This window comes from Oncorhynchus keta, chromosome 24, assembly GCF_023373465.1.
Source record: "Oncorhynchus keta strain PuntledgeMale-10-30-2019 chromosome 24, Oket_V2, whole genome shotgun sequence".
Taxonomy (NCBI): Eukaryota; Metazoa; Chordata; class Actinopteri; order Salmoniformes; family Salmonidae; genus Oncorhynchus; species Oncorhynchus keta.
The window spans coordinates 33174729-33187870 of record NC_068444.1 but is presented as its reverse complement, the minus strand read 5'-3'; the positions used below and the strand labels follow the sequence as shown (position 1 = coordinate 33187870).

General features: G+C 43.0%; 1 protein-coding gene across 1 annotated transcript in view; it reads left to right on the top strand.

Moving 5' to 3' along the window:
* cacna1g (calcium channel, voltage-dependent, T type, alpha 1G subunit) overlaps positions 1 to 13142 on the top strand; it is a 360095-nt gene that overhangs the window by 265574 nt on the left and 81379 nt on the right.

Sequence of the window (13142 nt, the reverse complement as noted above, 5' to 3'; positions counted from 1 at the left end):
CTTTTCATAGCAGAGCATTCAAAGGTCGAGACAGCATGTGCGGTAGAGCGAGGGAGAGAGGGAGAGAGAGATAATCAAATCCCGGACAAATCAGCCTCAAAAACAAAAAAGTAAAAAACAGCAGGCACGGGTCGAGGTAGCATGAACAGCTCAGGGTTCCATAGCCGCAGGCACAACAGTTGATGCTGGAGCAGCAGCACGACCAGGTGGACAGCCAGGAGCCATAAGGCCAGGCAGTCCTGAGTTATGGGTCTAGGGCTCAGGTCCTCCGGGAGGAGAGGGAGAGAGAGAGAGAAAGAATTAGAGGGGGCATACTTAAAATCACAGACGACAACAGATAAGAAAGGATAATTACACCAGATGTAACAGACTGATCCTAGCCCCCCGGGATATAGACTATTTGCAGCATAGATACTGAAGGCTGAGACAGGGGGGTCGGGGGACACTGTGGCCCTGTCTGATGATACCCCCGAATATGGCCAACCAGGCAGGATATAACCCCACCCACTTTGCCAAAGCACAACCCCAAACCACTAGAGGAATATCAACAGACCACCAACTGACAAGGCTGAGTGTTGCTCAGACAGGGAGATCACGTCAGTGACTTAACCCACTTAAGTCGAGAATAGCGGGGGGAAAAGCCTTGCACGCCATGACGCACCCCTACTAGGGACGGCATGGAAGAGCACTAGTAAGCCAGTGCATCAGCCCCTGTAATAGGGTCAGAGGCAGGGAATCCCAGTGGAGAGACAGACAGAGACAGTTAGGGCGGTTCGTCATTCCAGTGCCTTGCTGTTCACCTTCGCACCCCTGGGCCAGACTGCACTCAATCATAGGACCTACTGAAGAGATGAGTCTTCAGTGAAGACTTAAAGGTTGAGACCAAGTCTGCTTCTCTCACATGAATAGGCAGACCATAAGAGCTCTGTAGGAGAAAGCCCTGCCTCCAGATGTTTGCTTAGAAATTCTAGGGACTATAAAATCTGAGCGTTGTGACCGTGGCGTACGTGTAAGTGTGCACCGCAGGACAAAATCGGAGAGATACCGTAGGTAGGAGCAAGTCCATGTAATGCTTTGTAGGTTAGCAGTAAAATCTTGAAATCAGGCCTAGCCTTAACAGGAAGCAAGTGTAGAGGGGCTAGCACTGGAGTAATATGATAAACAAATGTTGGTTTTAGTCAAGATTCTAGCAGCCGTATTTAGCACTAACAAGTTTATTTAGTTCTTTATCCAGGTAGCCAAAGAGTAGATCATTGAATGAGCTTTTCTGCATCATTTCTTTGGACAAAGGTATCTGATTTTTTCAATGCTGCCCTTGAAATGCTCTTGATATGTTCATTTAAAGGGAGATCAGAGTCCAGAGTAACGTCGAGGTCCTTTACAGTTGTATTTTAGACAACTGTACAATCATCAATATTCATTGTCAGATCAAACAGCAGACGTGTTTGTTTATTTTGACCTAGAACTAGTATCTCTTGTTTCTCCGAGTTTAAAAGTAAAACATTTTCCACCATCCACTCCCTTATGTCTGAAACACAGGCTTCCAGGGTAGGCAATTTTGGGGCTTCACCATGTTTCATCAAAATGTACAGCTGTGTGTCATCCACATAGCAGGGAATTTTGACATTGTGTTTCCGAATGACGCCACCAGGAGGTGAAATATATAGTGAAATATATAGTGAAAACAATAGTGGTCCAAACAGGACCTTGAGGAACACCGAAACTCTTGATTTGTCAGAGGACAAACCATCCACAGAAGCAAACTGATATACTTCGGACAGATAAGATCGAAACCAGGCAAGAATTTGTACTTGTAGACCAATTAGGGTTTCCCATCTCTCCAAAAGAACGTGGTGATCGATGGTATCAAAAGCGGCACTAAGGTCTAGGAGTACAAGGACAGATCTTGAGCCTTGGTCTGACGCCATTAAAAGGTAATTTCGAATAAATAATTTGTCTTCAAAAAGAATGGTGAGATTCCTATCGATATCAGGCCGATAGTTTGGATTTTTCAAGAGAGGCTTTATTACTGCCACTTTTAGTGAGTTTGGTACATAATGTTTATTATGTTCAACATAAGAGGGCAGAACACAGGAAGTAGCTATTTCAGTAGTTTAGTTGGAATAGGGTCCAGTATGCAGCTGGAATGTTTAAGGCCATGACTATTTTTGTGAATGTGTTAAAAGATAACAGGATTAAACAACTTGAGTCTCCAGTGATCCTTGGTCCTGGTTATTTTCTGCAGACTCAGGACAACCAAGCTTTGGAGAAATACGCAGATTCAAAGATGAGTCCGTCATTTGCTTTTTAATGATCTTGATCTTTTAGTCAAAGAAGTTCATGAATTCATCACAGCTAAATTAAAATCCATCCTCTCTTGTGGAATGCTGTTTTTTTAGTTAGCTTTGCGACATCATTAGGATTGTTCTTATTCTCGTCAATTAGGTTAGAAAATTAGTCTGATCGAGCAGCAGTGAGGGCTCTTAGATATTGCACGGTACTGTCTTTCCAAAGTAGCCAGAAGACTTCCAGTTTGGTGGAGCGCCATTTCCGTTCCAATTTTCTAGAAGTTTGCTTCAGGACTCGGGTATTTTACTGTACTCTATATCATCTACTGCATCCTTATGTAATACATGTATCACTAGCCACTTTAAACTATGCCACTTTGTTTACATACTCATCTCATACGTATATACTGTACTCTACATCATCTACTGCATCTTTATGTAATACATGTATCACTAGCCACTTTAACTATGCCACTTTGTTTACATACTCATCTCATATGTATATACTGTACTCGATACCATCTACTGTAGAGCCTATGCTGCTCTGTACCATCACTCATTCATATATCTTTATGTACATATTCTGTATCCCCTTACACTGTGTATAAGACAGTAGTTTTGGAATTGTTAGTTAGATTACTTGTTGGTTATTACTGCATTGTCGGAACTAGAAGCACAAGCATTTCGCTACACTCGCATTAACATCATCATGTGTATGTGACAAATACAAATTTGATTTGATTTATTTTTACTAGGGAGCTAATTTCTTGTGACAAATATTTTTTTTAGGGGTGTGACTGCATCTAGGGTATTACGTAAGGTTCAATTTAGATCCTCAGTTAGGTGGTTAACAGATTCTGGAAGGGCATCTAGGAATCTTTGGGTTATCCGAGAATTTATAGCGCAGCTTTTGATAATCCTTGGTTGGGGTCTGAGTAGATTATTTGTTGAGATTGTAAACATAATAAAATGATGGTCTGATAGTCCAGGGTTATGAGGAAAAACATTTATCCCACTGGACAAAATTAGATCCAAGGTATGCGAAGGTCCGGGAGACATGTTGTACAAAACCCTTTTGGACTTGGTGTGTGGACTTTTAATATTATTTGCGATGACTAAAAGCCCCGATAGGAATACAGGGAACTCAGTGAGGAACGCTGTATACGGCCCAGGTTGCCTGTGAGCAGTAGCTATAACAAGTAATTGATTAGCCTGCAAAAAAAGCTCAAAAGACAAGAACGCATACATTTCTGTTTTTGTACATTTAACTTTGCTGTCATGGACCTTCAGAGTGGCGCAGCAGTCTAAGTCATTGTATCGCAGTGCTTGAGGCGTCACATAAGACCTGTGTTCGATCCCAGGCTGTGTCACAATCGGCCATGAACGAGAGTTCCATAGAGGTGCGCAGAATTAGCCCAGCGTTGTTTGGGTTAGGGGAGGGTTTGGCCCGCGGGGCTTTACTTGGCTGATCTCGCTCTAGCGACTCCTTGTGGCGGGCCTGGCGCCTACAGGCTGACTCTGGTCATCAGTTGAACGGTGTTTCCTCCGACACATTGGTGTGACTGTCTTCCGGTTTAAGCTATTGGGTGTTAAGGAGTGTGGTTTGGTGGGTCAGGTTTTGGAGGACACATGACTCGACCGTCCCCTCTCCCAAGCCCATTGGGGAGTTGCAGAGATGAGACAAGATCGTCATTGATAATAATAATAATTTGCTGTTGTCAATGTTAGCAACAGCTCCGCTTTTGCAGGATCCGTGTGAGATATGGTCACTAGTGTAACCAGGAGGAGAGGCCTCATTTAACACAGTCAATTCATCAGGCTTGAGCCATGTTTCAGTCACGTCAATCACATCAAGGTTATGATCAGTGATTAGTTCAATGACTATGACTGCCTTGGAAGTGAGGGATCTAACATTAAGTAGCCCTATTTTGAGATGTGAGGTATCACAATCTCTTTCAATAATGACAGGAATGGAGGCGGTCTTTATTCCAGTGAGATTGCTAAGGTGAACACCGCCATGTTTAGTTTTCCCCAACCTCGATAGAAGGCAGAGACACGGTCTTAATATGGACAGCTGAGCTGACTACACTGACTGTGCAAGTGGAAGGCTAAGCTGGCAGGCTAACAGCCTGCTGCCTGGCCTGCACCCTATCTCAGTGTGGAACTAGAGGAGTTAGATCCCTTTCTATGTTGATAGATATGATGAGAGCACCACTCCAGCTTGGTTGGACTCCATCACTCCTCAGGAGGTCAGGCTTGGTCCTGTTTGGATGTGATTCCCAGAAAGAGGGACAATTAGCTACAAATTAGATATTTTGGGAGGTGTAGAAAACAGTTATCAACTAGCGATTAAGTTGAGAGACTGCTGTAGAGCTCATCACTCCCCCTAATTGGAAGGGGGCCAGAGAAAATTACTCGATGCCGACACATTTTTCTAGCTAATTTACACACTGACGCTATGTTGCGCTTGGTGACCTCTGACTGTCTCATCCTAACATTGTTGGTTCCGATAGGGATAACAAAATATCCCTATACTCTTTACACTCACCAGTTTTAGCCAGGACCTTCTTCAGATCAGCCTTCAAGTAGGTATCCCTAACCCCCGGTAAACAGTGTATGATCGCTGTATGATTCTTTTGCAGGTAATGGAGTCGCCAATGACTAGAGTTTTCAATATGTCAGAGCTAATGGTGGGAGGCTTCGGCACCTTAGACCCCATAACGGGTGGAGAAGAAACCTGAGAAGGCTCGGTCTTTGACTGGTGGCACAGACAGTTTCAACCTTTCCTAATGATTGCATCTGAAGCTGGGTTTGACACTCGGCTATCCACATGTTATGAGTGCAGCGACTGCAATTATATCACATAGCTTTAATGTTACTACTTGGATTTCTCGGCTGGTGGCGGTCCTGTAGAAGAATCATGTCCAAATAAAGCATCCGGGTGAAAAAGTTGAATGAAAAAAGTTGAATGAGGGAAAAACTAAGATGTTGTTAAATGTGTTAAATGCAGAGTTTTGATCAAATGGTTATTACAGTTTTTTTAAATTAGTTTTGCAGGTTGCCAAGAGGCAAACAAACAGCACAGCAGCACAGAGACAACGCTGAAGTGTGATGTTACAAAAAGTTCCAATGAAGTTCCTCGATGATAACCTCTCTATCAAGTCAATTCAAAGGGCTTTATTGGCATGGGAAATATATGTTTACATTGCCAATACAAGGGAAATAGATAATAAACAAAAGTGAAATAAACAGTCAAAAATGAACAGTAAACATTACACTCACAAAAGGAATAGAGACATTTCAAATGTCATATTATGGCTATATACAGTGTTGTAACGATGTGCAAATAGTTAATGGACAAAAAGGAACATAAATAAACATAAATATGGGTTGTATTTACAGGGGTGTTTGTTCTTCACTGGTTGCCCTTTTCTTGTGGCAACAGGTCACAAATATTGCTGCTGTGATGGCACACTGGTATTTCACCCAATAGATATGAGAGTTTCGAATTCTTTGTGGGTCTGTGTAATCTGAGGGTACTATTTGTCTCTAATATGGTCAAACATTTGACAGGAGGTTAGAAAGTGCAGCTCAGTTTCACTTCATTGTGTGGGCAGTGTGCACATAGCCTTTCTCCTCTTGAGAGCCAGGTCTGCCTACCGCGGCCTCTCTCAATAGCAATGCTATGCTCACCGAGTCTCTACATAGTCAAAGCTTTCCTTAATTTTGGATCAGTCACAGTGAGCAGGTATTCTACCACTGTGTACTCTCTGTTTAGGGCCAAATAGCATTCTAGTTTGAGCAGTTTTTTTGTTAATTCTTTCCAATGTGTCAAGTAATTATCTTTTTGTTTTCTCATGATTTGATTGGGTCTAATTGTGTTGCTGTGAGCCCCAGGACCTGCTTGCTTAGGGGACTCTCCTCCAGGTTCATCTTTCTGTAGGTGATGACTTTCTTATGGAATGTTTGGGAATCACTTCCTTTTAGGTGGTTGTAGAATTTAATGTCTCTTTCTGGATTTTGATCATTGCACTGAGGATATATTTGCAGAATTCTGCAGGCAGAGTCTTAATTTGGAATTTGTCCCATTTTGTGAATTCTTGGTTGATGAGCAGACCCCAGACCTCACAACCATAAAGGGCAAAGGGTTCTATAACGGATTCAAGTATTTTTTTGCCAAATCCAAATTGTTTTGTCGAATTTGATGGTCCTTTTGATGGCTTAGGAGGCCCTTCCTGCCTTGTCTCTCAGATCGTTCACAGCTTTGTGGAAGTTACCTGTGGAACTGATGTTTAGGCTGCCGTATGTATAGTTTTTTGTGTGCTCTAGGGCAACTGGACCTTTTTTGGAACACCATTTTCTTTGTATTACTGAGATTCTTTTATTTAGAATTTTTTTATTTCACCTTTATTTAACCAGGTAGGCCAGTTGAGAACAAGTTCTTATTTACAACTGCGACCTGGCCAAGACAGAGCAAAGCAGTGCGACACAAACAGCACAGAGTTACACGTGGGAAAAACAAACATACAGTCAATAACACAATAGAGAAGTCTATATACAGTGTATGTAAATGTAGTAAGATTAGGGAGGTAAGGCAATAAATAGGCCATAGTGGCAAAATAATAACAATTTAACAATTCAACACTGGAGTGATAGATGTGCAGAAGATGAATGTGCAAGTAGAGATACTGGGCTGCAAAGGACCAAAAAAATAAATAACAATATGGGGATGAGGTAGTTGGGTGGGCTATTTACAGATGGGCTATGTACAGGTGTAATGATTGGTAAGCTGCTCTGACAGCTGATGCTTAAAATTAGTGAGGGAGATATAAGTGTCCAGCTCCAGTGATTTTTGCAATTCGTTCCAGTCATTGGCAGCAGAGAACTGGAAGGAAAGGTGTCAAAATAAGGAGTTGGCTTTGGGGGTGACCAGAGAAATATACCTGCTGGAGCACGTGCTACGGGTGGGTGTTGCTATGGTGACCAGTGAGCTGAGATAAGATGGGGCATTACCTGCAAAGACTTATAGATGACCTGGAGACAGTGGGTTTGGTGACAAATATGAAGCGAGGGCCAGCCAACAAGAGCATACAGGTCGCAGTATGGGGCTTTGGTGACAAAACGGATGGCACTGTGATAGACTACATCCCATTTGCTGAGTAGAGTGTTGGAGGCTATTTTGTAAATGACATCGCCGAAGTCAAGAATTAGTAGGATAGTCAGTTTTACGAAGGGATGTTTGGCAGCGTGAGTGAAGCATGCTTTGTTGTGAAATAGGAAGCTGATTCTAGATTTAATTTTGGATTGGAGATGCTTAATGTGAGTCTGGAAGGAGAGTTTACAGTCTAACCAGACACCTAGGTATTTGTAGTTGTCAGAACCGTCCAGAGTAGTTGTCAGATCCATCCAGAGTAGTGATGCTAGACAGGCTGGCGGGTGCAGGCAGCGATCGGTTGAAGAGCATGTATTTAGTTTTACTTGCATTTAAGAGCAGTTGGAGGCCACGGAAGGAGTGTTGTATGGCATTGAAGCTTGTCTGGAGGTTTGTTAACACAGTGTCCAAAGAAGGGCCAGAAGTATACAGAATGGTGTTGTCTGCGTAGAGGTGGATCAGAGAATCACCAGCAGCAAGAGCGACATCATTGATGTATACAGAGAAAATAGTCGGCCCGAGAATTAAACCCTGTGGCACCCCCTTAGAGACTGCCAGAGGTTGCAACAACAGGCCCTGCGATTTGACACACTGAACTCTGAGAAGTAGTTGGTGAACCAGGCGAGGCAGTCATTTGAGAAACCAAGGCTGTTGTCGAAACCTTGGCCAGGTCGATGAATACGGCTTTACTGCATTGTCTTTTATCGATGGCGTTTATGATATCGTTTAGGACCTTGAGCGTGGCTGAGGTCGGAAACCAGATTGCATAGCGGTGAAGGTACGGTGGGATTCAAAATGGTCGGTGATCTGTTTGTTAACTTGGCTTTCAAAGACTTTAGAAAGGCACGGTAGGATAGATGTAGGTCTGTAACAGTTTGAGTCTAGAGTGTCACGGGGGATGACCGCGGCAGCTTTCCAATCTTTTGGGATCTTAGATGATACGAAAGAGAGGTTGAATTTTCTGTCAGGGCCCAGGTCTGATAGAATCTGTGCAGAAGATCTAGGTGCTGCTTTAGGCCCTCCTTGGCTGGGGACAGAAGCAACAGATCATCAGCACACAGTAAGTAGACATTTGACTTCAGATTCTAGTAGTGTAAGGCCTAGTGCTGCAGACTGTTCTAGTGCCCTTGCCAATTCGCTGACATATATGTTAATGAGTGTGGGGCTCAAGCTGCATCCCTATCTCACCCCACAGCCCTATGGAAATATATATTTTCTTGTTGCCAATTTTAACCGCACACTTGTTGTGTACATGGATTTTATGATGTCGTATGTTTTTTCCCCAACACCACTTTCCATCAATTTGTATAGCAGACCCTCATGCCAAATTGAGTCAACAAACCTTTTTGATATCAAAGCATGAGAAGACTTTGCTTTTGATTTGGTTTGTTTGTTTGTCAAATAGAGTGAGCAGGGTGAATACGTGATCTGTCATACGGTAATTTGGTAGAAAGACATTTTGACATTTTCTCTGTACATTCTTTTTACTGATAATGCAGAGGATTTTCCAAAGATTTTCCGCATATCCCGCGGTAGTTATTGGGATCAAATTTGTCTACACATTTGTGGATTGGGGTCCTTGGTTCCAAATATTGGGGAAGATGCCAGAGTTGAGGATGAAGTTAAAAAGTTGAAGTATAGCCAATTGGAATTTGTGGTCTGTATATTTTATAATTTCATTTAGGATACGATCAACACCACAGGCCTTTTGGGTTTGTATATTGTCCTATAGTTCATTCAATGTAAATGAAGAATCCAGTAGGTTGTGGTAGTCTTTAATAGTTGATTCAAACATTTGTATTTGTATTTGTATTTGATCATGTATATGTTTATTCTTTTTTTCTTTGTTATAGAGCCAAAAAGATTGGAGAAGTGGTTTATCCATACATTTCCATTTTTAATAGATAACTCTTCGTGTTTGCAACGATGTGCGCTGAGAGTGCACCCAAAAGTGGTTCGTCTATGGATTCTTCAATTACATTGAGCTGATTTCTGACATTCTGTGCCTTCTTTTTCCGCGATGTATTTCTGTATTGTTTTAGTGATTCACCATAGTGAAGACATTGGCTCAGGTTTTCTGGGTCTCTATGTTTTGGTTCGATAGGTTTCTCAATTTCTTTCTTAGGTTTTGCATTCTTCATCAAACCATTTGTCATTGTTGTTATGTTGTCTGCTTTAAATTTAGGGAAGCTTAGAGGTCAAATATACTTTTTATGGTTTTCTACTGCCAAGTTTACACCTTCACTATTACAGTGAAACATTTTGTCCAGGAAGTTGTCTAGAAGGGGTTGAATTTGTTGTTGCCTGATTGTTGTTTTGGTTTCTACACTACTTTCCTTCCATCTTTTGCATTTAATAATGTTATGCAGTTCCTTTGACTTTGATGCCTTGAGTATTGCTCTGTTCAAGTAGACTGTGATTTTTCTGTGATCTGATAGGGGTGTCAGTAAACACTCTGGGAGACTCTGGGTTGAGGTCAGTGATAAAGTAATCTACAGTACTAAAATGAAATGAAATGAAATTGTATTTGTCACATGCGCTGAAATCCAACAGATGTAGACCTTACAGTGAAACGATTAATTTCAAGCCCTTAACCAACAATCTAGTTTTAAGACAATATACCTAAAAAAAAGTATGAGATAAAAATTGCAAATAATTAAAGAGCAGCAGTAAAATAACAATAGAGGGGGGAGAGGGTACCGGTACAGAGTCAATGTGTTGGGGGACCGGTGTTCGAGGTTATTGAGGTAATATGTACATTTAGGTAGAGTTATTAAAGTGACTATGCATAGATAATAACAGAGAGTAGCAGCAGCGTAGAAGGGGGGAGGGCATAGCAAATAGTCTGGGTAGCCATTTGATTAGATGTTCAGGAGTCTTATGGCTTGGGGATAGAAGCTGATTAGAAACCTCTTGGACCTAGGCTTGGCGCTCCCGTACAACTTGCCGTGTGGTAGCAGGGAGAACAGTCTATGACTAGGGAGGCTGGAGTCTTTGACAATATTTAGGGCCTTCCTCTGACTCCACCTGGTATAGAGGTCCTGGATGGCAGGAAGCTTAGCCCCAGTGATGTACTGGGCCGTACGCACTACCCTCTGTAATGACTTTCGGTCGGAGGCTGAGCAGTTACCATACCAGGCAGTGATGCAACCCATCAGGATGCTCTCGATGTCGCAGCTGTAAAACCTTTTGAGGATCTGAGGACCCATGCTAAATCTTTTCAGGCTCCTGAGGGGGAATAGGTTTTGTCGTGCCCTCTTCACGACTGTCTTGGGATAATGCTGTTGATGTGAGCCATGCCCATCCTGTCAAAGCATTTCATGGCTACAGAAGTGAGTGCTATGGGTCAGTAGTTATTTAGGCAGGTTAACTTAGTGTTCTTGAGCACAGGAACTATGGTGGTCTGCTGGAAGCATGTTGGCATTAGACTCTTGAAAATGTCAGTGAAGAAACTTGCCAGTTGGTCAGCGCATGCTCGGAGTACACATCCTGGTAATCCATCTGGCCCTGTGGCCTTGTGAATGTTTCTCACTTTGGCTGCGGAGAGCATGATCTCACAGTCGTCCGGAACAGCTGATGCTCTCATGCATGTTTCAGTGTTACTTGCCTCGATGCGAGCATAGAAGTTATTTAGCTTGTCTGGTCGGCTCGTGTCACTGGGAAGCTCTCAGCTGTGCTTCCCTTTGTAGTCTGTAGTTTGCAAGCCCTGGCACATCCAACGAGCTTCGGAGCCGGTGAAGTACAATTCGATCTTAGTTCTGTATTGAAGCTTTGCCTGTGTGATGGTTCGTCGGAGGGCACTGCAGGATTTCTTATAATCTTCCGGGTTAGAGTTCCGCTCCTTGAAAGCGGCTGCTCTACCCTTTAGCTCAGTGTGAATGTTTCCTGTAATCCATTGCTTCTGGTTGGGGTATGTGCGTACCATCATTGTGGGGACGACATCATCGATGCACTTATTGATGAAGCCAGTGACTGATGTGGTGTACTCCTCAATGCCATCAGATGAATCCTGGAACATGTTCCTATCTGTGCGAGCAAAACGCTCCTGTAGTTTTGCATTTGCTTCGTCTGACCACTTTGTTATAGACTGAGTCACTGGTTGTTCCTGCTTAAATTTTTGCTTGTAAGCAGGAATCACCAAGATAGAATTATGGTCAGATTTGCCAAAAGGAGGGTGAGGGAGAGCTTTGTACACGTCTCTGTGTGTGGAGTAAAGATGTTGAGTTTTTTCCCTCTGGTTGCACATTTAACATGCTGATAGAAGTTAGGTAAAACTGATTTAAGTTTCTCTGCATTAAAGTCCCCAGCCACTAGGAGCGCCGCCTTTGGATGAGCATTTTCCTGTTTGCTTATGGTGGTATACAGCTCGTTGTGTGCGGTTTTAGTGTCAGCATTGGTCTGTGGTGGTATGTAGACAGCTATGAAAAATAGAGATGAATACTCTCTAGGTAGATAGTGTGGTCTACAGCTTATCATGAGATACTCTACTTCAGGCGAGCAAAACCTTGAGACTTCCTTAGATATCGTGCAACAGCTGTTGTTTACAAATATACATATGCCGCCGCCTGGTGTCTTGCCAGGGGCTGCTGTTCTATACTGCCGATAGAGTGTATAACCTGCCAGCTGTATGTTATTAAGGTCGTCGTTCAGCCACAACTCGGTGAAACATAAGATATTACAGTTTTTAATGTCCCGTTGATACAGTAGGATATACTTATTTTCAGTTCGTCCCATTTATTTTCCAGCGATTGAACGTTGGCTCGTTTTTTTCCCAGCTATTGATCGTTGACTAACAATACAGATGGTAAAGGCTGATTAGCCACTCGTCACCTGATCCTCACAAGGCATCCAAGATCTTCTTTCTCCAGCAAATGACGGAAATGTTTGGAGTATATCCTTCCCGTCCAACTCATTAAAGAAAGATTATTTGTCCAATTCGGGGTGAGTAATCGCTGCTCTGATGTCCAGAAGCTATTTTCAGTCATAAGAGACGGTAGCAGCAACCTTATGTACAGACTAAGTTACAAACAATGCGAAAAAACAAACAAAATAGCGCAAGTGGTTAAGAGCCAACAAATGGCAGCCATCCTCTCCAGTGCCATTAACCCTGCTATGAGGCTTTGTGTGTAGATTGATGATGAAAATGTTGTGCTAGTCTGTAATGTGGGTCAGTTCAATGCTGGGGGGGGTTGGCTATCCTCGTCTGCAGGACAGTTTGAAGAGATGTGATCAGACTCACTCGGGGTGGGGTAGAGAAAGCTCCTCCTGCCGTCCTTTTGGAAATGTATGAATCTGCCCTGCTCCACCACCGTTCCATTGTTGTACAGGTTGACAGAGGGTGTCTCAGTCTCAGGGTCCTCTTAAAACTGGCCAGGGATGGTCTGTGTGTAAGATTAGGTTGCTTACGTTCCCATTTCTCTACAGTAGCAGTCAGCAAAAAGTGTCTCTGGATTGTCCACGAGGAGCTTCTCTTTGTACTCTTTCCATGCCTTGTCATTTTTAATATCCAAAGGGTGACCTCTGCACAGAGGGAAGCCATGGAGCAGTTGGCCAAAGTTGCCTCTGCATTTGGGTGGGGGAGGAACTCTGCTGCCATTGTTGGGCACAGGGGCTTCACACCTCTGACTTCACACTTCAGTGCTAGGTAATGTGGCAGCTGGGTATTTTCTTTCCTAGCAAACTTGGTAGCTTTTTAACTTAGC